The sequence below is a fragment of the Mustela erminea genome, chromosome 19 (genome assembly GCF_009829155.1).
Source record: "Mustela erminea isolate mMusErm1 chromosome 19, mMusErm1.Pri, whole genome shotgun sequence".
In the NCBI taxonomy this organism is placed as follows: domain Eukaryota; kingdom Metazoa; phylum Chordata; class Mammalia; order Carnivora; family Mustelidae; genus Mustela; species Mustela erminea.
Window position 1 is genome coordinate 49,529,163 of NC_045632.1, and position 27,073 is coordinate 49,556,235.

The 27,073-nt window shown below is 41.6% G+C and overlaps 1 long non-coding RNA gene and 1 pseudogene across 1 annotated transcript; one reads left to right on the plus strand and one right to left on the minus strand.

Annotated features, from left to right (window-relative positions):
- The first annotated feature begins 827 nt into the window (after positions 1-827).
- LOC116580198 lies at positions 828-21,630 on the plus strand. The gene is made up of 3 exons (XR_004281546.1): positions 828-872; positions 6,398-6,489; positions 19,559-21,630. It is a non-coding gene; the product is annotated as an uncharacterized LOC116580198 (long non-coding RNA).
- On the minus strand, positions 4,613-4,697 carry LOC116580400 (annotated as a pseudogene).
- Positions 21,631-27,073: the final 5,443 nt, after the last annotated feature.

Below are 27,073 nucleotides of genomic sequence, written 5' to 3' on the forward strand. Positions count from 1 at the left end.
GACTGAGGAGGGGAACTTATTATTTTTTAATCTTTAATCAATATGCATGTAAATTTAGGGAGATACATATGGCTGCCATCTTAGAGAACACAGCTATACCCTAAAAATTAAGACACTGAAAGAAGGCTGTGATCATTAGATGTTTAGAGGAGTATTTATCAATTGTGACTATAAACTCCAGAGCGCATTAATAAAAATGGAAGTAAGGCTAAGTGATGACATTCTTTTTTTCCTCAATACTTTCTTAATAGAGAATCTGTATGGTATTTCATAATTATCAAATTTCAGACCTCCAATCAATAAATGCTGCTAATGTTGCTTGAGATATTAATCTATAAAACGTGCTACACAAATGTTTAAACCCTAGACAGTCATAGAAATGGCATCAACACCTCTCCCAATGTGCATTTCCATTTCCGGCTTACTGTCAGGCTCTTTATCTCGTACTTTGAACCCTCATTGTCTGACAGAGTCTGCCGTATGGTGGGTGTAATTCTATATATGATGAATAGCTGGAAGTATGTTAGTTGTACGCACATTGCCTAGTCTGTGGTTCTCAAAGGCAAGTAGCTCTACCCCTGGCAAGTGGCACAGTGAGTGGTAGAAAGCGGGCAGCAGTAAATGCCTGTAAACTGACAGCTAGACTTGGCACCTGTTTATTCCTCTAGATCTTTTTTTAATTTATGGATTTTTAATTTTTTTATTTGTCAGAGAGAAAGAAAGAGAGAGAGAGAGCACAAGTGGGGGGAGCAGCAGGCAGAGGGAGAAGCAGACTCCCCGCTGAGAAGGAAGCCTGATGCAGGACTCCATCCCAGGACCCTGTGCTTATGACCAGAGCCGAAGGCAGATGCTTAACCAACTGAGCCCCCCAGGTGCCCTATTTCTCTAATTATCATCAAGAAAAACTAATGGAAATCGTGTGTTTAATATGAATATGAATACGTAAACATCACCACATGCACGTGTATACGTACACACACACACAAATGCTTTCATTTTTGTGTGAGCCAGAAAAGTTCAGTGTCTCTCTCCCCTCTGTTGACTTCCTGGTTTAGACTTCTGCATGTTAAATGCTAAATTTATTACTAAGAGCTGTGAGTTTCACACACTTGGCAGAGAAGTAGATTTTCTGGAAGGAGTACGTAAAATCCAAAGAAATGCGTGTATTTTAAAATGTTATGTGACTTGCAAGTTGCCTTTATTTAGAAGCAAAAGCAACCTTGTCCTTCACGAAGTCAACCATGTCTGCAGCGACAGAGAAGCCAGCATGTGGCTTCATCATCTTTTCCTTCGTACTCGGAATACCCCTAAAAGAGAAGAGCCTTTTTCTTTTCCTACCTTTCCTTAACCGTATTTTTTGGGGTGTTGGCATGGAATGGCAGAAGTCTCAGAAAGAGGTTGCTGGCTTTAGCTTTGTAGAGAGAGACAAGAAGCAAGGCAGCCAAGTACGCTGCAATGGGCAAAGGGAGTGTTGTACCCAGGCTCTTGTTATCTGGGGGTGCTGATGCTGTGTGCCAAGGAAAGTGCCCTTTGGCCCTCTTGAGAGTCTTGGAGAAACATTCTCCATTAGGACCTCGGAAAGAGCATGACAAGCTTTCTGGGAAAGGGAGGGAGGGCAGTGACTGTCGGAATGCTGGGCAAACTTCGTTGGGGGTTTTACCTATTTCTACCGAGTTGAACTTGGGTCATTTTTTTTTTTTTTCATAATAGAAGTAATTCATTGAAGAATTTGGGGGTGGTTCTGGTTCTTAGGTGTGCTGTATGCAGTCCATAGTTGTTTGTATTAAGGAAATGTCGATGGTTGGGCAATTTCTAGGACTCTAAGGCAACCTTTCCTTGTGTTTTAAGGGTTCTGGTGGTTGTAGAAAGCACAGGTAGTTCTTGGATCATTTGCTCTGAGAGAAGCCAACTGCTCTGCCCTGAGGACATTCAAGCAGCCACCAGAGACATCCATGAGTGGAGGGTGCATGACTTCCTGCAAACAACCAGTTCCAGCTTGGATCTGGCATTAGTGAGTCCCCTTAGAGTTCATTGTCCAGCCCCACTTGAACTTTCATGTTATCGTAGTTTGGGCAAACAGGTCAACTGCAAGCCTGTGAGAGACCCTGAGTGAGATGTACCGATTCCGGTGGTCCTGAATTCCTTAGCCACCGGAATCGTAGATTTTCCACTTCTGGCCATGTTGAAGTAACTGGTACTGGGTTTGTCTTCTTGCTATAAAAATTTTAAAAACTGGAAAGACGTGTGAAACAATGGTTTTTCAGAATTTGGGCAACAGGCAGCGAAGGACTGGGATCCAGGGGGAGGAGGGATAAGAGATGATGGGATCCCTACCGTTGCTCTGGTTACAACTACCTGGAGAGCCTTTGTGCACCTCAGCACCAGAAGGGATAAACCAGGCAGGGTATAACACTCCCGTGGAGTTGAGAAGACAGAGATTAGAATCTGGGGAGGAGGAAGTGGGTGGAATTTGCCAGAAGGGGGAGTCATGCAGAAAATGGCTCCAGAGATCAGAATAGGGGTCCTTTTGAATCTGTCACTGAATACTAGGCTTCACGTATGTGGGATGTGAAACTCTATGAGGCACCACGAAGATGAGCGAGGGAGCTAGAAGCTCAGCCACTTCCCAGAATTCACCATTGGCTGGGAGACACGTTCCACGGAACCGGGCTGCTTAGTCAGTGGAGAGAGCTGAAAGGTCAGGCTTTAGTAATGAGGCCAAACTGATAATAATTGTAATACTTATTCTAATAAGCCTAATAATAATAATTCTAATCTAGACCCAGTAAAGCTTAAAAATAAGCCAACCTGAAAGTTACTTAACTGCCTGCCAAAACAAATTTCAGTATTCTTTATAGAAAGGCAAAACCTGATAACCTCATAATATTTAATATCTATTACAAAATTATAAGACATGCAGAAGCAAGTCTATATAATGAAATAAACTAAACACATAAAATATTATTCATAATAAAGTATATAGCTATATATGTTATAAACATATGTATATATACATATGTACTTAATACATATGTATAATTCTAGTTAACCAAGAAATAAATCAGGCAATAGGTACTTAGAAATACAAAGGTGAGAAAATTAGCTTAAGGGCTTTACAATGGTTATTTTAAATCTTTGTGTTTAAAATAATCATTATGTTTAAATCATTATGTTTAAAATCTTCACTTTAAATATGATTAGGACAGGAATGGAAGATATAAAAATAAACCATGAACCGGTGGACATAAAAGTACAATATACAAAATGAAGATTTTACTGGATGGGACTAAGAGCAGCTACCAAAAAAGGAAAACTCAGTGAACCTGAAGATGTACAAAAAAGAATTATACAAAGGAACAATACCAAAAAATCTAAATGTATTGAATATACATTATATATATGTACATATATTTATATATTATATATTAAATATACATAATACATTATGCACATATGTATGCACATATATGTATATATATATACAGATATATATATTATATACAAATATACAATTAAGACAAGAAGCAGAGAAAAGTAAACACATAAAAAAAGAATAGAGAGCCCATGATTTATAGGACAATATCAGGTCTAATTTACATTCAGTTGGTATCCCAGAAAACATGGGATCAGAAAGAATTTCTAAACAAATAATAGCTGAAAAATTTCCAAAATTAATGAACTCTCTAAACCCAGAGATCTAAAAGATTCAGTGAACCCAACTGAGTGAGATAGATACAAAAAAAGAAAACAGATGGTGTCCCATCATAATAAAATTTGTGAAAACCATTGATTAAAAAAAATCTTAAAAGCAATTGGAGAAAAAAGATACATTACATATTGGGCAATAAAGATAAGAATAATTTCAGATGTCTACTCAATAACTAGGCAAATCAGAGGGCAATGGAATTCTATTTTCATAGTCCTTAAAGAAATGGAAGAAGCCCTATAATGTAGAATGTTAAATCCACAAAAAGTATTCAAAAGTGAAGGCAAAATAAAGGCTTTTTCAGACAAATATGTATATGATTTGACACCAGCAGACTTGCACTACAAGAAATGTTAAAGGAAGTTCTTCAAGTGTAGTAGAAATGGTAACAGATGGGAAATTGGACCCACACAAAGGAATAAAAGGTACCAAAAATGAGGAAAATCGATGTACAAAATGATGTGATTACTTACTGACAGTGATGAAAAGAGAAACAAAAACAACTGATTCTGCTTTTATTAGGGAAGTATTTTAACATATATTTACTTTAATTGAATAAAGCGTGAGGAAAGTACTCATGAAAACAAGATAAAACACGACAACCACAGAGTCAGCGCACATTCAACTGAATTCAAACAGAGCACTAAAGTGATGGGGAGGGGGTCTCCAAAGAGAAGGCACAGTCTTTCTGCCAGTTCAGGCCACTTCAGGTCTATTCAGAATATTTGCTGAAAAATGGCAAAGCTGAGGAAGTTCCAGAAACCCATCGGATATCTGAGTCTTACAATTCTGACAAGATGATACTCCCCCGAAATGTGACATTTTCAGGAGAATTCAGTCCGTGATATGAGATACTCATCTGTGCTTTGACTTTTTCTCATACTCCTTTGTTTCTCTGTCTCTTTTATTTTTTAATTTTCTTTTTTTTAATTAGCAATAATCGTGCCTCGGATAAACCTCATTGGCTACGATACTGCCACTGCGCAAAGCTTAATTTTCTTTTTTAAAAAAGATTTTATTTATTTATTTGACACAGAGAGAGAGAGGAAGAGAGAGAGAGAAAGAGAGATCACAAGTAAGCAGAGAAGCAGGCAGAGAGAGAGGGGAAAGCAGGCTCCCCGCTGAGCAGAGAGCCCAATGCGGGGCTCGATCCCAGGACCCCGGGATCATGACCTGAGCTGAAGGCAGAGGCTTTAACCCACTGAACCACCCAGGCGCCCCTATTTTTTAATTTTCAAATGTGAAATATTAAGGTGTAATTGACATGTAATATTGTGTCCCTTGAGGGTATACAATGTGTTGATTTGATACATTTATAAATTGCAGTGTGATTATTGGTGTGCTTTTAGCTAACACTTCTATCATGTCACATAATTATCATTTCTTTTTTGGGGTGAGAATAATGCAGATCTAGTCTCTTAGCAACTTTGAAGTTTATCGTACAGTATTGTTGGCCATAATCTCTATGCTATGTATTAGATCTCCAGGACTTACTGATCTCCTAGTTGCCTGTCTGCACTCTAAACATCTCCCCTGTTTTCCCACTCACAACTGTCCTTCTACTCTGTTTCTATGAGTTCAGGTTTTTCAGATTCCACAAGTGAGATCATATAGTATTTGCCTTTCTCTATCTGACTTATCTCACTTAGCATGATGCCCTCAATTTCTCTGTGTTGTTGCAGAATGTCAGGAAATCTTGCCTGGGAAAACACTGTCTACTGAGCCCCTTCTGTGATTGGTCTTCATGCTGGGTCCTGCGGGTGTTTGTTGAGTATTGCCCCTGCCTTGGTTGGACAGGATCTGCCCATGTCGTCCAAGTGCCCTTCAAAGTAATTTAATTAATTATTTTAATTAATAAGATTCAAAAGCCTTTTGAGAGTTGCTTGGGAGCATGGTGCTCACTCAGTCCTCCCCAGGTTGGGGTGGGGGGTGGGGGGAGGGGAGGGAGGCGACAAGGACAGGCAGGAGCTAGCCCTTATCAGAGGTCCTTTCCCACCTGAGCAGCACTGCTTGTCGAGATCGACTTGTTTTTGAGGAAGGATGAATATGAATTAGGAATCCTGCCTTAAGTATCCTTCTAAGAAGAAAAAATACATTTTGATGGGAAGCCTGTACTTGTAACTACTAAATTGAAATATTTGGTGATAGTTTTATGTGTGATATTTTCCCCGGTGATTTCTGAAGACCACAACAGGTATTTAATAAGTTTCAATCATTGTGGCCACTTTCCCACCAGCTCTGCGGAGAATACAAATCAGGCGCGTCTGCTGGGCGCTGCTCTTGCTCTGGGATGAGCTTCAGAATGAGATTGTTATTGGAAGCGGTGAGGAAGGAATGGAAAAGAGGTGCGAATGGAAATGAGAGTTTCTGGAACAGGCTCATCGAAGGTGCATATAGAGCACATATGCAGTCAAGTGTTAAATTTTTAGATTTTCCTGGACGTGTAAACGTAAAGCAGGATCTATTTACGTGGCAGCAATGATGATGCCACAATGTCTCATTTTGTGAGATAATAACCCCCTTGGGCTGATGTGGTCATGGTTTCAGGCACTCCTCTATTGGCAGGAACCTCTCCTCAGAGCTCGAGCTCCCTGGGGAGCAGAGAATGGCAGTGTCACACCTCTGGGTAGAGCTGGGGTTCTGTCACTAACTGAGGTTGTCCAAAGCTGACCTTGTTACTTCCTCCCCCAGGGCAGCGGCTCCTGCTTTCAGCCCCGGAAGTCACAGAAGTCTCTGATCTTTCTCTTTCCCATCACCACATGCCTTCCATTTTGTTTCACAAGGTACTTTATTTTTTATTTTTTAAAAGATTTTTCTTATTTATTTGACAGAGATGACAAGTAGGCAGAGAGGCAGGCAGAGAGAGAGGGGGAAGCAGGCTCCCCACTGAGCAGAGAGCCTGATGTGGGGCTCTATCCCAGGACCCTGGGATCATGACCTGAGCAAAAGCAGAGCCTCTAACCCACTGAGCCACCCAGGTGCCCCCACAAAGTACTTTAATTAATAAACAATGAATCTTGGAATACTGAAAAAATAAAATAAAATAAAATAAGAAAGGAAGGCTTTCCATTTCTGTGCCCATCCCTCTAGGCAAAACCAACCACAACACATCAGCACTACTACACATACCCACACACAGCCGTGTGTTTGTGTGTGTGTGTGTGTGCCCTCATCTAGGCTCTTATAGGTAGACTTTTAGCTTAGAAGCCATTTGCTGGGACGCCTGGGTGGCTCAGTCTGTTAAGCTGCTGCCTTCAGCTCAGGTCATGATCCCAGGATCCTGGGATCGAATCCTGCATCAGGCTCCTTGCTTAGTAGGGAGCCTGCTTCTCTCTCTACCTCTGCCTGTCACTCTGCCTGCTTGTGGGCACGTGTCCTCTCTCTCTCTCTCTTTGACAAATAAATAAATAAATAAATAAAATCTTAAAAAAAAAATTGCTTTCCTGACTACTGTTTATGATAATTAGCAAAATGTTAGGCCCAGCAGATAATACCATACCATCAATTAAATGAACTACCATGGAAATATGAAGAACTCAAGATACTTCAGAGAAAAATTATATGGGACGGATAGCCTTTGTTAATACAGAGTCTAGAAAAGGTGCTCTTGGTCTAGTTTTGTCCGTTACCAATACCCGTATCTCACTTTATAATAGATAATAACATCCACTCTGTATTTTCAAAAGCTTGAGCGAAGTTTTACATGCGAGATGTTATGATGATGTTGAAATCATTTCTTTTTTCTTTCTTTTTTTTAAGATATTTATTTATTTATTCGACAGACAGAGATCACAAGCAGGCAGAGAGGCAGGCAGAGAGAGAGGAAGGGAAGCAGGCCCCCTGCTGAGCAGAGAGCCCAATGCGGGGCTCGATGCCAGATCCTGGGATCATGACCTGAGCCAAAGGCAGAGGCTTTAACCCTCTGAGCCACCCAGGTGCCCCTTGAAATCATTTCTTTAGGGCTTCTGAATCTTTTTATAATATTAATCTTAGTAATAATGACCACGTGTAGAGAATTTACTCTGAATCTGTGTATGCTTGTGAAAGACCCCTGCCCTGGAAAGTCCCCTCCCTTAAGAGATAGATAGGAGAACTAACTGCTCTTTTGCCTTTCTGTAACCGCTTGGCTTTTAGGGTGTGACACTTGTCGCCTGTTCAAACAAGATACCTTCTGCTAAGAGGCATAGTCACGTAGGCAGGGGGCCACATAGTCAAGGAGGCAAGATATTTTCCTGCTGAGTAATGAGGCCCAACCCCCCTCCTTGCTCCCCCTTCGCGCGCGCGGACCCCCGAAACCAATCCACTAACACCGAGGGTGCCTCTTTCAAAAGTTCAAATTGTCAGCCAATTAGCTCTACCCCACCCAAAACCTGTTTGTGCCAATCTATAAAAACCCCGCTTTCCCCTCGGTTGGTGTGCTCGGTTAGCTGGAGCTGCCGACCACCCGCCGGTACCTGCGTCCCAATAAACCTCTTGCTGTTTGCATCCAGTGGCAGTGTTGGATTCTTGGGTAAGGGGATCCGCGGGTCTTTCATTTGGAGGTTCCACCGAGATCATCGGACTCCTGCCCAGGGATCCAACGGACTCCCACCGGGAGGTAAAATAGCTGGCCAGCCCTCTTCTGCTTCTGTTCTGTTTCTGTTTCTGTTTCTGTTCTGTTTTATGTTCTCGTTTCGGCTCCTGTCTCCTATCTTGTACGGCCGTGGTCCGCCTATACGCTCGTATAGGACTGTACCTCTACGCGTAGGGGCTCTGTATCTGTAGGCAGCTTGAGAAGGAGCTGACGAGCTCGGACTTCTCCCCTGCCGACCCTGGAGGACGCTCCAGGGTGTCGAGGGGCCCAATTTTTTGGGGCTCCTCATCTGTCCGAGGGTTAAAACCGTCTGTCCGTTCCAGAGGAACCCCTCGGCCCTGGACGGAATCTGTCCACTGAGAGGAGGTCTCGAGACTCCTTCTGTAGGCCAGTGGAATCTGTACGGTGCACCGCAAGGTTTTTGTCTTTGCCGGCTCGTTAATTGTTTTATGTGTCTTTCACATTGCGCCTTGATTAAGATCACATTCTGCTTATGGGAGGGTGTCTAACCCGTTTGAATCTGAGGAGTGCCTGATTGTATGAATGTGTTCGTGCGGCTCCACGGCTTCGGCTACGGAGTCTGAGTGGGCTGCACCCTGATTCTCGCGGAACGTCATACGGCATAACGGTCATCTACTCCTTGGAGTAGCCTGGTCCGGGGTTCATACGGATAGACCTTAGCCAAGACGCTCCTAAGCTCCCGCGAGGGACGCGAGCAGGACAGCACCTGAAAGATCCCCCTCCCCTTGTCTGCGACATCGTACATTGGGAGGGAAAAATAAATACTAAGGTCAATAGCTCCACCTCGCGGCCATCTGAAACCTGAAACTCCTCCCCTGTCACCCTGGGGGACGGCCCAAGGATCATAGGGGCCCGGTCCTTTGGGGCCCCACAAGTATCCGAGGGATACGTCCGTCTGTGGGCCGCAGAGGAAACTCGTAGTTCCACGCGGCCGTCTGAAACCATCCTGTTGGTGTTACGCCGAAATCGCGCAGCGTCCTTTTTGTTATTTGTTCTGTGTGTCCTACTCATTGTCTTTGGTGTTATTTTTAACTCTGAGATGGGGCAAACATTCACCACCCCTCTAAGCCTCACTCTAGGTCACTGGAAAGATGTTCAGAACCGAGCCAACAACTTATCGGTGGAAGTCAAAAGAAGAAAATGGCAGACTCTCTGCACCTCTGAATGGCCCACCTTCAAGGCTGAATGGCCCACAGAGGGGACCTTTAACATTAATGTTATTTTGCAGGTCAAAGAGTGGGTCTTCGATTAGGGACCCCAGACTAAGGGGCTTTTGCGGAATGTGTTTGCCCAAATGAGTCAGCTAGGAAACTTTCTCCTGACATATTCGATGATAATTACATAAATAAGCCTTCTTCTAGTAAACCCAGGTTGCTGGGCCATCCCTAACAAAGGGGATTCTGGCTTTATTCTCTCTGTTACTCCTAATAGATGTGGGGGCTTCTCCCTCACTCACTTCCCGTGTTAATGGCTATAACTGGAGCCAACTGGGGTGGGTCTAACTCGAGACAGAGACTATAGGGAATATTCCCAAGCAGCTGCCGAAACTCTTTGTTTCGGGGAAGTTTCCCTGTGTTCTCTGGCCTGACTTGGACTGCCTAACCCCTCCCCCCTGGCTGATGGGAAAGCATGGCGTCTGCTCCTCTGTTGGGGCTTATGAGCTCTGAAACCGGGAATCCCTTCTCTGCCTCCTGGCAGCACTTTGTTTCCTGTTTTCCCCTTCTGTTTCTACACCAAGGTGCGTGCAGCCTGCATGACTAGCCTCTAGATCACGCACCACAGCTCCTTCTCTTTCCACTGTCAAGGAGCAAGAAGAGCAGCCCCTGGACCTAACACTCCCCACTCCAGATCTTCCCACGCATGTCTCAGGTAAACATTCAAAGTGGAGTGGGTCCAGGTAAAACGTAAATCAGTGTTGAAACTAAGTTAAGTTTGTTGGTTTAATTAAGATAAGATCTGTCTTTGAAGTTAACAGCAGTAAATGGGAAGCTTTTATTCTATCAAAGTTTACTGAAGGTCAGATAAGCTTGTGTTACTTGTTAAAATTTGTTAGCAAAGAAATAACTAAACTGATGGTTAATTGTCTGTCTCAAAGTTTTAATGGGTAATTGCTGAAGTAGCTTTCAAAGTCTTTGGTAACTTGATAGTTTTAAAGTTTTGCTTGGATGACAAATGGAATTGAATTGTGGACATCTAGGTCTTAACCAAGCAGGATAAAATGCTAGGTCGTTAATTACTGGATGTAGGTTTGTGCTTTTGACTTCTTACTGCAAAGAAACTAAGAGAATCTAAATCTGTTGGTAAACTTGTTTTCCACTTAACTGATTCATAAATTGCCACCTGAAGAATTCTGTTGTAACAGTTCACAATTGGTTAATAACTAAAGGTGTTTCTAAGAATACAAAGTTTTGCTTAGTGTAACTAAGACTGATGGAAATAAAGGGAAACTGTATGTAGGAAAGTAGGAGATAATGTAAAAAAGATTTAAGGAATGGGAATACATTTTGTTGAAGGTAAAGGAAGGAATTTTAGCTATGGTCCAGAATGGACTAAGATCGAAATGAATGGGTTTTAAAGGTACATTGGTACAAGACTGAAATTGTCTCTGTTCAAAAGGACAATGTTTTCTTAGATCAATTGATCTGCTGTTAAGAAAATGTAAATGGTTTTCTCTTTGCCTTCCCAGAAAAACCAGTTTCTATGTTTTGTTTTATCAGGTGTTCAACATCCTTAATTATATTTAGGCATGTGCTTTAAAACTTTCTAAGATTTTAGCAAATGTTGACAAGATTTAAATTGTAAATCTCTTTAATTCAGGCTTTTCCTTGGTATGTGAAGTTGCTCATAAAATACTACTGAACCAATGATAAACCTTGGATTACATTTGGGAAAATACTATAACTATTCTAGAGATTCTACGCACTTCCTAAAGTTTTAATGTTTTGAGAGATCACCGCTTGATACTGTAATTATGGAAATGTTATGTATCTCAGAAATAACCTGATTTCCTTGCAACTAAATTGTAAACTCCCGTGTCTCTTTAGCTCTAACCATATCCATTCTGAGTTTTTGTCATTTATAATTGTTTTAATTCTCTTGTAAAATGAGTTTTATCTTCAAGGAGATTCCTATAAAGGACTTTCAGGACAAATACAGATATTTGATATACTTGAAAATCCTAAAACTGAAATGGGTAAAAATTTCCAAAACTGACTAAAGCCACATTCACCAGAATTAGTAACATGGGACTAAATGAACTAAAAGATTGTAATGTTATGTCTCTTATTGTTTTGTCTTACTTTAAACATTGCTGGTTCTCCCTACTGTTTGCTCTTACAGACTAGGGATACTCCCTCCTACTTATCTCTAACTTATAGAGATGTAAAAGTGCTCATTTGTAAAAGTGCTCAAAGCATTCAAGCTTTTCTCTCTATCTGAACCCTCTGAAACCAAAAGGTCTCAGTAAGCATTCTTCCATGGCAATCAGTCATTTGCATAAGTTCAATAAGAATCTGTTCTCCTTGTAACAGGACACCATTGGAAACTGGTTATTTTACCAAGGCTTTGACTGGGATGTCATATTTGAAAAGACACAGATATGACCAGACAGTTTAAAGGAACTAAGGTTGACTTTATGAAACCTGGAGCCATAAAGCCCCTTGGGACTGTTGGCCTGATACCTTGCTTACAGAGTTCCCAGCAGCCTCACCAGGTGAGTAAAGAATGTCACTCCTTGGTAGGTGCAGTCTCGGGAAGAGGAATTCGCCCAAAGGTATTGCAGGCATGCCTCATGGCAAGTACAGGGCTTGGCTTCTGGCCCGGAGAGGCTACTAAAAGTTCAACCTAGAGATTCCTTATACAAAGTTCCAGCAAAGCAGATTCTAAAAGTTCTATTGATCACACTCACTGTTCTTGCTGAGCTTATGTAAATAATGAGCCAAGTTTGTTAAAACTGGACTTGTTTCACAAGTGAATTAGTCCTGATTTGGCTATCTCTGGAAATTAGGGTTATTTTAGAGAGAAAAATTATGTTTTAGTAACACACCTTTATGGGTGTTAAATTCTAGATTTGATTGTCTTTAAATGTTTGTTTACCTAAGCTAAACAATTTGAGGTAAACTTCAGAGAAGTTACACAATAGCTCATTTAGATGATCTTCGTGCTTTTTTATTTTGTGGGGATATTAGTAAAACCCCCTCACACATAATTAAACAACTGGAAAATGGGATTGATTCCCCTACAGTTGTATAACTTAACCAACACCTTATGCGTGGCTGGGATAATGAAATTGACTAAAAGCCAGCCTATTGCACTCCATAGGATTAACTATGGACTTGTGGAGACAATGGATGACCCCACTTTCTTTATGAGTGGATTGTATGATGCACGGGGGACTCCCCTTATCTCTTGACAAGTTTTCTCCCACTTGACAATGATCCTCTGTAATCAGGATATTGTTAAGGCTGGACCACTCAAAGGTCGTCTTATTGGTTTCATCCCTTAGTCATATTTAACCTAGAGGCCACCTCTGTTGAGGTGCAATTGCAAACAGATGCTTTAGCTAAGCATAGAACAGCCCTCATAAAAAGAGTCTCAAAGCTCACTATGGGACAGTCCCTGACTGTAATGATGTCACATCGGGTCCAGATTTGTCTTAGAAGCCAAAGGCCACCAATGGATGATGGAGGCCGACTTATTAAATACTGGGCTACACTAACAGATATGCCAGAAATAATACTTAAAACTTGTCAAACTTTAAACCTAGTTACCTGTATGCCTGAACCTGACCTGTACTTCTTTCTCTATAGAGCAAAAGAGGTTATTGATCTTGCTTACTCTATTTGTCCAGATTTAAGAAAAATACGACTGACTCACTGAACAGCATCTCCCTACTTAATACCGAAGTCTCACAAATACTCAAGGCAGTCCTACAAAATAGGATGGCATTAGATGTCCTGACAGCAGCCCAGGGTGGCACATGTGCAATTATCAAGACAGAATGTTGTGTGTACATTCCAGACTATCACAAAAATGTCACAGGCCTGATAAAAGATATAAATACCCAAATTAAGGCCCTACAAGATCCTTCTCTCTCTCTCAGTAAATGGTTAAGTTCCTGGTTTGAAGGAGGACTATGGCCAAATCTCCTTTTCGGGCTTCTCATTCTTATCATCTTATTAACCTTAATATGTTGCTTTGTTCCATGTTTCTCTACTTGGTGCCGAGACTCCCATTGCTACAATGACTTCACCACGACAGACGATCCTTGTTGCGCGCGAGGACGCCTCTTCACTGTCAGCGCTGGATTCAGCTGCCTCTACCTTTCGTAACTCCCCTATACGTTCCTACCCTGATCAATATTGACCCGAGCAGGTAGGGACAGCTCTACGCCCCTATTCAGCACGAAGAAGTTACAGAAGATGAGACCTTCCACCTTCAACCACCTTAAAGATTTAAAGGGTCAAAATTGTTCAGGGGGAATGATAAGGGAGCAGGAGGCTGGCTGAGGACAAAGCAAAAGCTGGCGCCGTGCACCCCCTCTTCACCCGCTCCCCTCCATATGTGTAGCATTCCTCAGGCACCCCTGATCGCCATAAAACGATAAATAGTTAACTTGCAGGGATCGCAATCCTGCAGAACAGGAATCTCCCTTGCTCTACAAGATGTCCTAGAGACCTAAACAGGGAGGTTACCTTATCAATAGCACAAATTTCCAGAGGCAAATAACTCTTGGTTCCTGAAGCCCTAATGTCCCCCTCCCACCATAAACTGGAGGAGACTGGAGTGGTAACAGAAACTCTAGACAAATTAAAAGAAAGGCTGAATAAGCGTAAAAGGGAATTTGAATCCCAACAATCTTGGTATAAAGGAATTTGGAACCGCTCACCTTGGTTAACCTCTCTGATAACCACCTTAATAGGACCCATAATAATCTTAATATTAATTCTAACTTTTGGGCCATGTATTATTAACAGGTTAACCCAATTTGTAAAAGACAGAATATCACTTATCCAAGCCATGGTACTAACTCAACAATATCAATCAGTTAAGCTAACTGACCCATTAGATCAATATACCTAATGGATATAGGATTCTATCCATGTTAAAGAAAAAGGGGGGAATGAAAGACCCCTGCCCTGGAAAGTCCCCTCCCTTAAGAGATAGATAGGAGAACTAACTGCTCTTTTGCCTTTCTGTAACCGCTTGGCTTTTAGGGTGTGACACTTGTCGCCTGTTCAAACAAGATACCTTCTGCTAAGAGGCATAGTCACGTAGGCAGGGGGCCACATAGTCAAGGAGGCAAGATATTTTCCTGCTGAGTAATGAGGCCCAACCCCCCTCCTTGCTCCCCCTTCGCGCGCGCGGACCCCCGAAACCAATCCACTAACACCGAGGGTGCCTCTTTCAAAAGTTCAAATTGTCAGCCAATTAGCTCTACCCCACCCAAAACCTGTTTGTGCCAATCTATAAAAACCCCGCTTTCCCCTCGGTTGGTGTGCTCGGTTAGCTGGAGCTGCCGACCACCCGCCGGTACCTGCGTCCCAATAAACCTCTTGCTGTTTGCATCCAGTGGCAGTGTTGGATTCTTGGGTAAGGGGATCCGCGGGTCTTTCACTTTAAGTTAAACTTGATGAATTTTTGTTAAAAATTGTGTGCTAGAGTCTTTATTCCTCTATGATACGTGTCACAAAATGCTGACCCTTTCCTGGTTAGTTGAGGGAACATTTTAGTTTGTGAGGTCTGGCAGTTGTCTTTTTCCTCCAAATAATCTTTTCTCACTGTGCCCGTATTAAGAGGCCGAAAGCGTGGCTTGCTGCTGGATTCAGCCGGAGGTTATATCCCACACCAAGCTGCTGTGCTGTTCCCCCCGCAACCTCACTTAGCCGAGGGATCTTGCTTTTGTATTACATTGTAGCCACAACCGTGTAGAATAGATTTCTTGGTGGAGAAATTTTACTTCACCTCGAAGCGAGTTATTTAAAGCGATCACAAGCTTGGATTCGTTGAGTCACTGCGATTAGTTGATTTACTGTGATGCTGTTCACAATTTTTTTGTCGTAACCATCAATGACGTGGTTCAGCTTTGAGAGCTATATTGAGAGTTCTGTTCAAGTTCTTGCCTGAGACCAGGGGCTCAAGGGTCAAGATTTAGAGGAGTCAGAATGGTTACTTTTTATTCTTCGCCTTTAGGAGAGAGATTTGCATACCTATACCTCTCAGTACCCTGCAGGTAAAGGTTTTCCTTGGCAGCGTCTCTGCTAATCTCTTTTTCTTTAAAGAGCAAAGGGGAGGAGTCACACAGTCCAAGTCCTTAAAATTGAGGAAAACATAAAGCACAAGGAGGGAAAATAGGAAATATTTTCTCAGAGGGAGAGAGAATACCCTTGAAGAGCGAGGGGGCTGTTTTGGCTTAGGGCACATTGGGACACGTGTTCATCTCCTCGGCTTCTCCCCAGATTCTCCTGATCCTTTAATAATTAACCATTTATCAGCTGCTGGTGGGACTGTAACTCAAGGTCAATTTTATACTCCTGCAAACTAGGCAAAGCATTGCAAACTAAATAGATGGTGCTTTTTAAAAAATGGGGTTAATAGAATTCTCTGACTTCCATTAATGTATTTTAATGCTCAACCTTTAGTCAATAGGTTTTCCTTAAAGTTAACTCAAATCTTTCCTGCTGGGAAACTAGAAACTAATGTCACTGGTCATCCGTTGGAGATGGGCCGACCAACCTATGTATCTGTGACTATATAAATATAATTTATACATTTTTATGCTGACAGATCCTTCCTTCAGCCCTTCATGCCACTTCCAGAAACTCCTGTTAATCTTTCTTATAAGTAACATATTGCACTGAACACCAAGTCTTTCTTCACGTTACCCGCATAATGCACCAGTTGTTGGGCTGTGAATTAGAAGAGAGTCTGAGTCATGAACTCATTCTTAGCTTGGGTTCTCAAACCTCCCCAGGTTTTTCCATTATATGTGTCTAAAGCCATTTCTCCTCCTCTTATGTTATATTTGTACCGATTTTTTCTTCCTAAAGGGATTACATCCACATCTGTTTCTATTAAACACCACTCTGCTTATCTTTCCTTTTCTCCAAATTGTCAAGGGCGCCTCTTTCTTCTTAATTCTGTGTCCTAGCCTCATCTCTATGGAGATTTATCTAAGACCTGCACTGAGGAAATATCTTATTAAAATGTAAATAGATTCTCAACATTCCGAACACATTCAAGTCATCCAAATGTGGCTATTTATTTGTTGGGTTCATGTTTCTATTTCTTAAAAAACAAACAAACAAACAAACAAAACAAAGACAGCAACCTTAATTAAATAGGGCTTTTGCATGGCGGGGGCAAGACTTTTGGGAGTTTATGTATAAGTGTTCTTATGGCACAGTTATCCATGTAGTAAAATCAACAATTCACTTTATATTCCTTTCCTTATATCTTAAGAAAAAGAGTCTTTCCCCTTTGTTTGAGAAAAAATGTTTCAAGATTTTCATACCTGGTTGACAAAACAATTCATCTTTTCTGACTGCTTTAAAGGACTTTGACTCCTGTTTCGACCCACTCCTCTCTTGGGATGCAGTGTTTTTTATTAATAGGGAAAAAAATTCCAGAAATGGGAAACTGAGATGTGGTCCACATTACTTCAGAGATATGGCTGAGTTCATCTGGCGCACATGAAATCATGTGATGTGACTCAGCGCACTGTGAATGTTAATTAATTGATACCCACAAAAATAATTTAGGGACAAAAATGCTATAGCAGTGGAAAAATACTAGTGTAGTGATGGCCACATATCACGAGCAGCGTTACAACCATCTTTCCCTCTTGTCAATGTTCTCATCCCCGTTGTCGACTAAGCTCGTGCCATACTTTGTCTGACTCTCCGGTCGTACAGGTTGGGATGTCCTCTGCTGTTGGAAACTGTGAAGAAGCTGAGCAGAGATGGTAGAAGGGGTCAGCTAGGAGGATGGCAAGCTGTCACTTGTGATAAGATGCAGGCCGTCTTGCAGATGAGAACCAAACTGTAGTAGTAGGAGGTGAAAATACAAAATAATTTCAATACACGTGTTTATATGCACCTAGTCACACTCACACACAGCCAGCGAGTAAAGCAGAGTATTCCTGAAGAAAACACAAATAGAACATTCTAGAAGTCAACAAAGGCACACAGTTTTTTTGCTCATTTACTCATTCATGCTTTCATTTTTTTCAATATTTATGTAACCCCCTCCTAATCAATGCTGTGCACTAAGAAGACAATATGGGAATAAAATGATGGAATATCTTTAAGAAACTAGGATTAATCTGGGTAATATTTCCATATGTATAATATTAAATCATAATTAAAAAGTCAATGGTTTAATGTCTTTAACATGCAGTAGGATATTCCTGGGTCCATGGAAAAAGCCCACAGGTGGCAGGCAGGTAGTAATGTAGTTACTTATACCTTAGCTTTCTTCTAGTGGCCAGAGAAATGCAACGAACAAGTTTGTGTTTGATTGAGGACAGGGAAAAGGAAATAAAGCACCAAGTGGATTTCACTGGCTCACAGAAAATGAACTTCTCAATTCCTGTTTACCAGCTGCATTGGTTGCTTCTGCAAGCTTGCCACAGCTCTATATGGATTGTTTAGAAGGTGAGCTGCCATGACCCTGATGGGACAAAGGGACACGTGAGGATGTGGATGTCGGCAGTGCATGAGTGCTCCTAATGGGAAAATGTTCGAGCTTTAAAGGTGGAAACACCAAGGCAGTGGATTAGAGTATAATGTTTCCACTGGTTGAACTGAGAGAGAGTTTGATGGGTCGTTTTCCCAGACTAATGAAAGGAAGGATGTTTCCTCTATGTGGATGGGGTTGTTCCAAATGAATTTAATGGTCTCCCCAAATGAGCATCATTCTGTGTGTCATGTATTCCATTCACACCAGGGGCACTGATTTATAATTACCCTAATGGAGCCCAGAATTGGCACAAATGGATATTCACGTTGCATTTTCTTTTGAGGCACTGTGTATATTGGGCACAGACTGCCGAAATGACAGGGTGCAAGTGAGGTTTGTTTATTTCAACTTGCTTGCAGTGGATGTGCATTTCTAGGTCACTGATTCCAGCACAGCAGTGTTCGTGGCAAACAGTGTATAGAGGGGGATTTATACGCAGGATGGCTGGCATAACTGGGTGGACTCTGGCTTGGTCTGCTTGGGTGGCTGACTCTAAATGAAGCCTGGGCATCTGCAGGTAGTGTCCCAGCTGATGAAAAATGCACTTGAGTTTGGACTTACTGATATCCAAGTACATAAAAGTGAAGCATATACTGAGTTGGGAGCATGGAAGAAAATCTATTATGAATAGAGAAGGGGTGACTAAAGTGTCTCATTGAGTCCCAAATTCTGTTTGCCATTTTATTGTGAGGGAGTCCATTAGCAAAAGAGATAAGATTTCAGGTCAAGAGGTGCCTGGGTGGCTCAGTGGGCTGAGCCTCTGCCTTCAGCTCAGGTCATGGTTTCAGAGTCCTGGGATCGAGCCCCGCATCGGGCTCTCTGCTCAGCGGGGAGCCTGATTCCTCCTCTCTCTCTGCCTGCCTCTCTGCCTACTTGCGACCTCTCTCAAATAAATAAATAAATAATCTTAAAGAAAAAGATTTCAGATCGAGATCTTCCAAGTAATGTTAAGTACCCGTCTATCAGATCGTATCACTGGGGTGCCGTTAGCTGTGTTACTAGGTTCTAGGAGCGTATACTCACTTATCTTTCTAAGTTGGTTACATTCAGCCATGATGGTATTCAGCCTGTTGACACATGATTTGTAAGAGGATTTAGTTTTCCTTAAACTGCAATTGAATTCTGAAATAGAAATCTAATCTTAAAACTAGTACAGGGGCAATTTGCAAAAACATCTTAAAACATGAGTGCTGGGAATCTTAAAATAGTAGGAAGAATAATTTTCCTGGTGTCAGGAGAACATACGGTAGAAAGAACAGGGTCATTAGTAGCTGATTTTTTCAGCCAGATGCAGGCCCTGTGACATATTTAAGGTGATCCAAAGAGTGGTATTTGCGTAAGGGTGCAAATGGCTATCTTTGTGTTGAATTCTAAAGCCAATACTGGAATATAAATATAGATACCTTATTCTTTAGTCCTGGGATGAAAATTAGGTTATTTTTCGTTGTTATTGATTCCAGCCTTCATACTGGGTTTATAAAGAAATCAAAGACCAAACAGGCTGCTGTTTGTTCTTGCAGGTTCTCTCTGGGAAAGTTTATGGCACTGAAACCAGAGAGATGGGATTTCCACTTACTAAAATGAGAAGCCCTATTGGAACATCAGGTTTGGAAGATCAGGTGTTTGTTTTGGGGAGATGTGCCTTCAGTTTTGGACACAGAATGTCTGTGATGGCTATTTGCAATCCTAGCAGAAATGTCAAGTAGACAGCTAGAATTTGGGGCTGACGTTGGGAATTGTCTTATACATGGAGTATTGGAAAGCTCCAGTTCTAGGATTTGCAAAGTCAAACAGGCAACAACAAGAGAGCTCCAAGGGTGAGCTTTCATACAGACAGAGAAGATGTCCTTGGGCAAAGTCTAGTGGCCCCACAGTGTTCAGAGGTCAGGGAGGTAGGAAAGAACCATCAACGAAATTTAGATGAGTGATCAGTGAGGAAGAAGGAAACACAGAAAGTGGGATAACCCGAAAGCCAAATGAAGGAAGTGTTTTGAGGGAATGACCGACCACATGAAAATGGCTGTTACACCAACGTGGGAGAAGATGCTTTTAGAGAGGAATGAGGACAAAACCTGTCGTCTTCCACCAGCTGGGAATGGCGTGCTATTGTCTGTTCTGACTTTGCAAATCCTAGAATTTTTGGACTCTCTCTGTGCCTTTTTATTCCTGCTTACAAGTGGAAATTCTTTTCTCAGCTAATCTCTCTTGAAACGCTTTGTCAAATATATTCAATAACAAGCAGCTCATGCTATTAACCTTCTGTTGTCTAATTATTTCCCATACAAGTACCATATGATTAGGCACATGGACACTCTCTAAGGTTTTCAGACATGACTGCTTCCCAACTACTGTGCTCCTTCATCACGTGGCTCGCTATCTCTCTCTCCAGCTTGTAATGTGATTTTCCTTACTGCTTCTTTAAGCCAATGCTATGCTAAGATTTATATTTTAAGGTTTTTAGCATGAGAATGAATCAGATGCTAGGCAATCCCCAAATTCCAATGGCCTAAAGAGCAAGAATTTATTTTTCACTCATAGAAAGCCCACTGCATGTTTGGGACTCTGCTCCTGGGTCACTTCTCCATGTCCTGGCTCAGCCTGGCACCTTCACACATGCCCAGGGCAGTAAAGGCCTTGTTGGAAAGATGAAAACAGGTAACTAAGTTCTTCCAGTAGGAAGTTGCACGCACCACTCCCAAAGCAAAACCAGATGGCCAGTTCCAGTTTCTAAGCCTTAAAGTAGAGGGATAGGATTTAGTAGCAAAGCCCGACTCAGTACATAAATCAGTGTAAAGCCACATGAATTTACTTTTTATCTTCTTGCATAATATCCAACTAATTTTTCTGTAGAAACTGTTTTATTTCATTCCTGGACCTGGTACTCTAAAGACATAATAGCTAGTGTGATATGAACAAGCAGGGTTTTTCAGTCAAACTTCAATAATCCTCTTAGAGGGAAAAATGTACTTCATTTGGCTTTATGATTTGAACTCTGTCCTGAAGTAATTCATGCCAGTTGTTAGCAGAACCTAGAAATAAAACCATACCGGTTGTCACCTAAACCCCGGTCTCTTACTGATGCCATGTTTTTTTTTTCCCAAGGCCTCACCTTTGTTGTTCTATTTTATGTTTTTACAAGCTTGCACTGAAACAGCCCCTGTTTTTAGCTGCCGTTCCCCTCACCTCTCTTACCTTCTCAATACTGCTATTTGTTTGTTGTTGGTATTGTTATTCTGACAAAGACTAACACGCGTTTCTGTAAGTACTTTAGGTAGAATTGACAGCACCATAAAGCAGCCATATCACTCTTGATGTGAACATACTTAAACACCGTTGATCTAGCATTACCTGAGAATGAGTTATTTTGCCATTAGTAAATCCAGGTGTTGGTCAAGGAAACTCTCTCCACTCCGTTAGCTAAAGAGGAACTGGCAGGAGTGACCAACCCCATTAAAGAAAATCCGTGTCTTCTATGGGATTTTATTTCTACTCATATATTTGTAGTAGATGAGGAAAGATCAGCACAAATAAAAGTGGCTTTGTTTGGCCAACAGACACATAGAAAAGTGCCCAACATCACTCGGCATCAGGGAAATACAAATCAAAACCACAGTGAGATACCACCTCACACCAGTCAGAATGGCTAAAATTAACAAGTTGGGAAATGACACATGTTGGTGAGGATGTGGAGAAAGGGGGACCCTCCTACACTGTTGGTGGGAATGCAAGCTGTGCAGGCTCTCTGCAAGACAGTAAGGGGGTTCCTCAAAAAGTTGAATTTAGAGCTACTCTATGACTGACCAATTGCACTAATAGGCATTTACCCCAAAGGTACAAACATAGTGATCCAAAGGGACACCTGCACCCCAGTGTTTATAGCAGCAATGTCCCCAATAACTAAACTGTGGCAAGAGCCCAGGTGTCCATCAATAGATGAACAGATAAAGAATATGTGGTATATAGACACACAATGGAATATTATGCAGCCATCAAAAATGAAATCTTGCCATTTTCAATGATGTGGATGGAACTAGAGGGTATTATGTTAAGCAAAATAAGTCAATCAGAGAAAGACAATTATTGTATGATCTCACTGATATGTGGAACTTAAGAAATAAGGCAGAGGATCATAGAGGAAGAGAGGAAAAGAGGAAACAAGACAAAAACAGGGAGAGAGAAAAACCACAAGAGACTCCTAATCTCAGGAAACAAACTGAGAGTTGCTGGAGGGGGTGGTGGGGAGATGGGGTTACTGGATGATGGACATTGAGGAGGGTATGTGTTGTGATGAACACTGGGTATTATATAAGACTGATGAATCACATACCTGTACCACTGAAAGAAATAATACATTATATGTTAATTTAAAAAGGTAAAAAAAAAGTGGCTTTATTTTGGACAGGTCTACAATTCTACAAAAATAACTAACTTCTTGTAGGTTAACATGTTCTTTGTGTGTAGTGATATGTAGTTCACAGATTGTTGCAGATTTCTGCTCATTTGCATCTCATGAGGTAAATAAGGAATGTGTACATTATTCCTTCTCTATGGACAAGTAAATACAGACCTTAAAAAAAAATTCCAGGGACGCCTGGGTGGCTCCGTTGGTTAAGCAGCTGCCTTCGGCTCAGGTCATGATCCCAGCGTCCTGGGATCGAGTCCCACATTGGGCTCCTTGCTCGGCAGGGAGCCTGCTTCTCCCTCTGTCTCTGCCTGCCATTCTGTCTGCCTGTTCTTGTTCTCGCTCCCTCTCTCTCTGACAAATAAATAAAATCTTTAAAAAAAAAAATCTATAAAAAAAAAAAATTCCAGACTTGCTAACATTCACACAGTCAGCTATTGACAAAGCTGGAATTAAAACCCGTGTTATCTGGTTTCCTTCTGTGCAATTTCCACAAGCAATTTCCTAGATAATACAAAATGGAGAGTATTATTTTTTTTTATCATGACCCGAAATTTATTTTATCTCATTAAATAGATAGCTGTACTAAGCACAGCACTTGAGGCAGTTCAAGTAGTGGCCTTAGTTACCTGTGTGTCTGTGACTGTTGGAGGTTCCTTTTGTGTACCTGCCCATGGGGCATCTGACAGTGATTCATTTGTGGATTCTTCAAATATACTCCCAACATGAAAGAGGAGGGATTCTTTTTGTAAGTCACTCTTTATGAATTAGTCAGTTTTTAATTGTTCTCAACTGGGGGCAAATACTTCAGCACCTTGAATGGTGTTCTTGCTGTTTCAGGATCTTACCAGGGAACAGACTGACTTGTTACAGAGTTCAAGCCTGCACTTCTCTCTGACCCCTTTCTTTTGCTGATCATACTTGGGGCTTTGGAATTAGCAATTTGAAGGGGTTGGACCATAATCCATCTCTTATCCACACTAGAAGGATTGAACCGTAAATACAGGGGGGCACTGATTGAATCAAATAGAGGTAGGAGCCAGAACTCTGACAAAGATAATCCTTGAAATCTGGGCTAATTTTTTTAGTGTTTCTAACAGGTAATGCTGTACTCTTCGGCAATTTACTTTACCTCTCTGTACTTGTTATTTCTTTATTTGATACATGGAGGGAATTACCACACAATATTTAATAATGCATAATAAATAACATGTCCAGTTTTATTTTCATTTCTATGGAACAGGTATCATATGATCTTAAGAGAATTCAGTGATTAATATCTTCTCTAAGGCAATGTCAAAAGGAACTTTTTAGCTGATCCCACGAGTGGCCATTCTCTATGGGATAAGAACAAAGCCAAGCACTTCTGGTATCAATTTCTCTGGAGTAGAGAGCATATTTAAATAATAAAATTTTCTGCAAGAACACCAGTTAGAATTCAAGGTCAAATATGCCATTTATTAGAAAATTGGACTTCCAAGCTTAAATAAAAACAAGGGTTCATTTTAAACTTACTTAAAGAATATGGGCAGGGGCGCCTGGGTGGCTCAGTGGGTTAAGCCGCTGCCTTCGGCTCAGGTCATGATCTCAGGGTCCTGGGATCGAGGCCCGCATCGGGCTCTCTGCTCAGCAGGGAGCCTGCTTCCCTCTCTGTCTCTCTCCTTGCCTCTCCATCTACTTGTTATTTCTCTCTGTCAAATAAATAAATAAATCTTTAAAAAAAAAAAAAAAAGAATATGGGCAAAATATATTAGACCAGAATTAAAGGAGGCTGACCTGACTTCTGCTCCCAGGACCGATGTAATGGGGCACCGCAGGAAGTATGCTTATGCCCTCCAACCCAATCCTAATAAAAAAATATTTTGTAGATATCAGAGATAAGTGGAAGCACAGGGTTTAGATGAACCACAACTTGTGGGAGGAGAGAATGGTGAGTCTGTGACCTTTGCCTTTTGTCCCCTTAAATTTGTGAGAGAAGCATTTCCTGATTCTGAATGTGACCTGGGAGCTTGGGGACAGGCACCAATGCTATCTTGGGGGAAAAGAGTAACCAGCAAAGCTTTTCCTGGTCATGCAGGGCCCATATCACAATACAATAGAGGGTATTTTTCTTTTCTTTTCTTTTTTCATGGGAATTTTGAGCCAGTTTTGATATGTAATGGAAGTTAGGGATCTTGGTCAAAATATTTTCAGAGGTAGAGTGACGTGTCCTGTACTCTTGAGGTGCATAGGGAATAAAGATCCAGTTTGGGAGAAAACACAGAGCTGGTCTTTCCAGCCATATTTTTTAGGGCAGATTTTGAAACTCTTAGAGGTGGCAGGTTAAGAAGTGTGGGCTGGAAACTCTGAAGGCAGAGAAAGTTCTCTTACAGAGCTTTTCAGGCCAAGGACACGGCCCACCATGCTCTCAAAGGATGTTTATCTGTCCGCTGAGTGTTCCGATCCTAGAGAAAGGACTTTCTGTCACTATAAGATAATTCAACCTTGGGGCGCCTGGGTGGCTTAGTGGGTTAAAGCCTCTGCCTTCGGCTCAGGTCATGATCCCAGGGTCCTGGGATCGAGCCCCACATCGGGCTCTCTGCTCTGCAGGGAGCCTGCTTCCTCCTCTCTCTCTGTCTCTCTCTGCCTGCCTCTCTGCCTACTTGTGATCTCTGTCTGTCAAATAAATAAATAAAATCTTAAAAAAAAAAGATAATTCGACTCCAAGAATACCCTCAAATATTTAATTTCATGTGCATAGTGAGACTCAGAGAACATTTCCACCTGCTGTATTTCATTTGTTTGCCCTTCTAAATTGGTAGATGTGGGACTAATTCTGATTTTATAGATAGGGACCCTGGGGTTCAGTGGTCAGAAGGAGAGCGGGGCTGGAAACGGGCTGCTCTGACGGCTCATGCAGTGGCCACGGCCTCTATTAATACAGGCACTGAGACTGGCCGCTCAGCAACTCTGAAGCTACTTTAAGCCTCATCATAGGAAGGGACCCTGTTCGAGTCATTTGTATTTGCAAAGATTGGTCTTTCACTGGCACTTACAGCAAAGCCACTGCTCAGAGCCCCTGGGATCCGTATCATCCTCCCCTAGCACCTGGATTACAGAAGCTGGTAGAAAGACTGCAGAAACTAGAGAAGGTGCAGGACATGGGAGCGTGAATTTTGGTTTCAGTATACAAATTAGAGCTAGGGTTTCATAGTAAATTATTTGTCTTTCTGTCACCTGAGGCGCTCCAGAGGGCAGCTGGGTTAATTCACGTACTGTAATTCACCAAGCTGTTCCAAGCTTTTATTTTCTAATAAACCGTGGAGAGTTCTTAATTGGTAATTAGAAAATGATTATACCTTGTCTGTAAAAACCACATTTCTTTGACTATATTGATGTGATTATGCAATTACATTTCAAATTAGCTTAAACAATGTTCAACATGGGAATTTTAATTCGGGTGTGATCCGGGGTGACGTGGGCGGGGCCAGCAGTGGGGACATCCTCGGGTGTGAGCACACGCTCCCTGGTTTTGAAGTGGGTTTTCAACTCGCCTCCGTGTTCCTTGTAATACATGGGGGACAGCAGTGAGGGTTTAATTTCATCACTCAGTCTTAATTTTGTACATAATTCCTTTTTAATTATGACTTAAGCCAAGATCTTTAGTTTTTTATGGAAACCAAGTGGCTTTTTAATTTCAATGTTATTATTATTTTTTTACTTAGTAAGAACATACTGTAGTTAAACAAATACTTGTAACAGACATTTGCAATGATCAGGCCAAAAAAGAGAATTTAATCATCATCATCATCATCATCATCATACATTGATTATTCCAAAAGGTAGCCATCCAAACAAATCCAGCTCGGGATTGTTGGTGAAGAGTAGGGATTTGGTCGAGTCTGAACAGTGACACTTTTGCGACTCCAAGATGCTCACAACCAGATGGGGACATTGGGACCGCCGGTTTAAACCTGTGTTGCCTACCTTAAACCTGCATACGTGGTAACCCTAATTATGGATGTGTCTATGCATGTGTGATATTCGACTATCATGCTGCATAGACCGACTTGTACCTAAATGAAAAAAGTAGCATATATGCCTTGCTGTGTATGCATTCACTGGACATTAACATGCCTACTCTGTGCCTGACACGCGAGGAGATAGCTACACAGAGATCGAAAAAATTTAGCTCCAGGGATCACAGAAATATTCTGTGAACTCGGTAAATTCTGAAGCAGATTACGAACTGAGGCAGAGGAATGTGGGGTGCTCTTTCCCTGGCACTTACAAGTGACGTACAGTCCCAGGCTGTGTTTCTCCAGCTAACTTGCCTCTTTGGCACTGATGTTTAAAACTGGCATAAACATCCCAAACTGCGATTTGACTTAGTTTTTTTTAACATTGTTTGAGGCCTCTCAGGAAATTATTTTAGTTTTTAAAGGGACAGGAATATTTTTTCTGGACCAAAAATGTACAGATTCATTTAAAACTGCACTGTCCTCTTTTTCACCTTTTTTTTTTTCCTAAAAGATTTATTTATTATGAGAGAGAGAGGCAGGAAGGAGCAGAGGGAGAGGGATAAGGAAACTCCGTGCTCAGCCCCACTCAGGGCTCAATCTCATGACGTGAGACAAAACCAAGAGTCAGACTC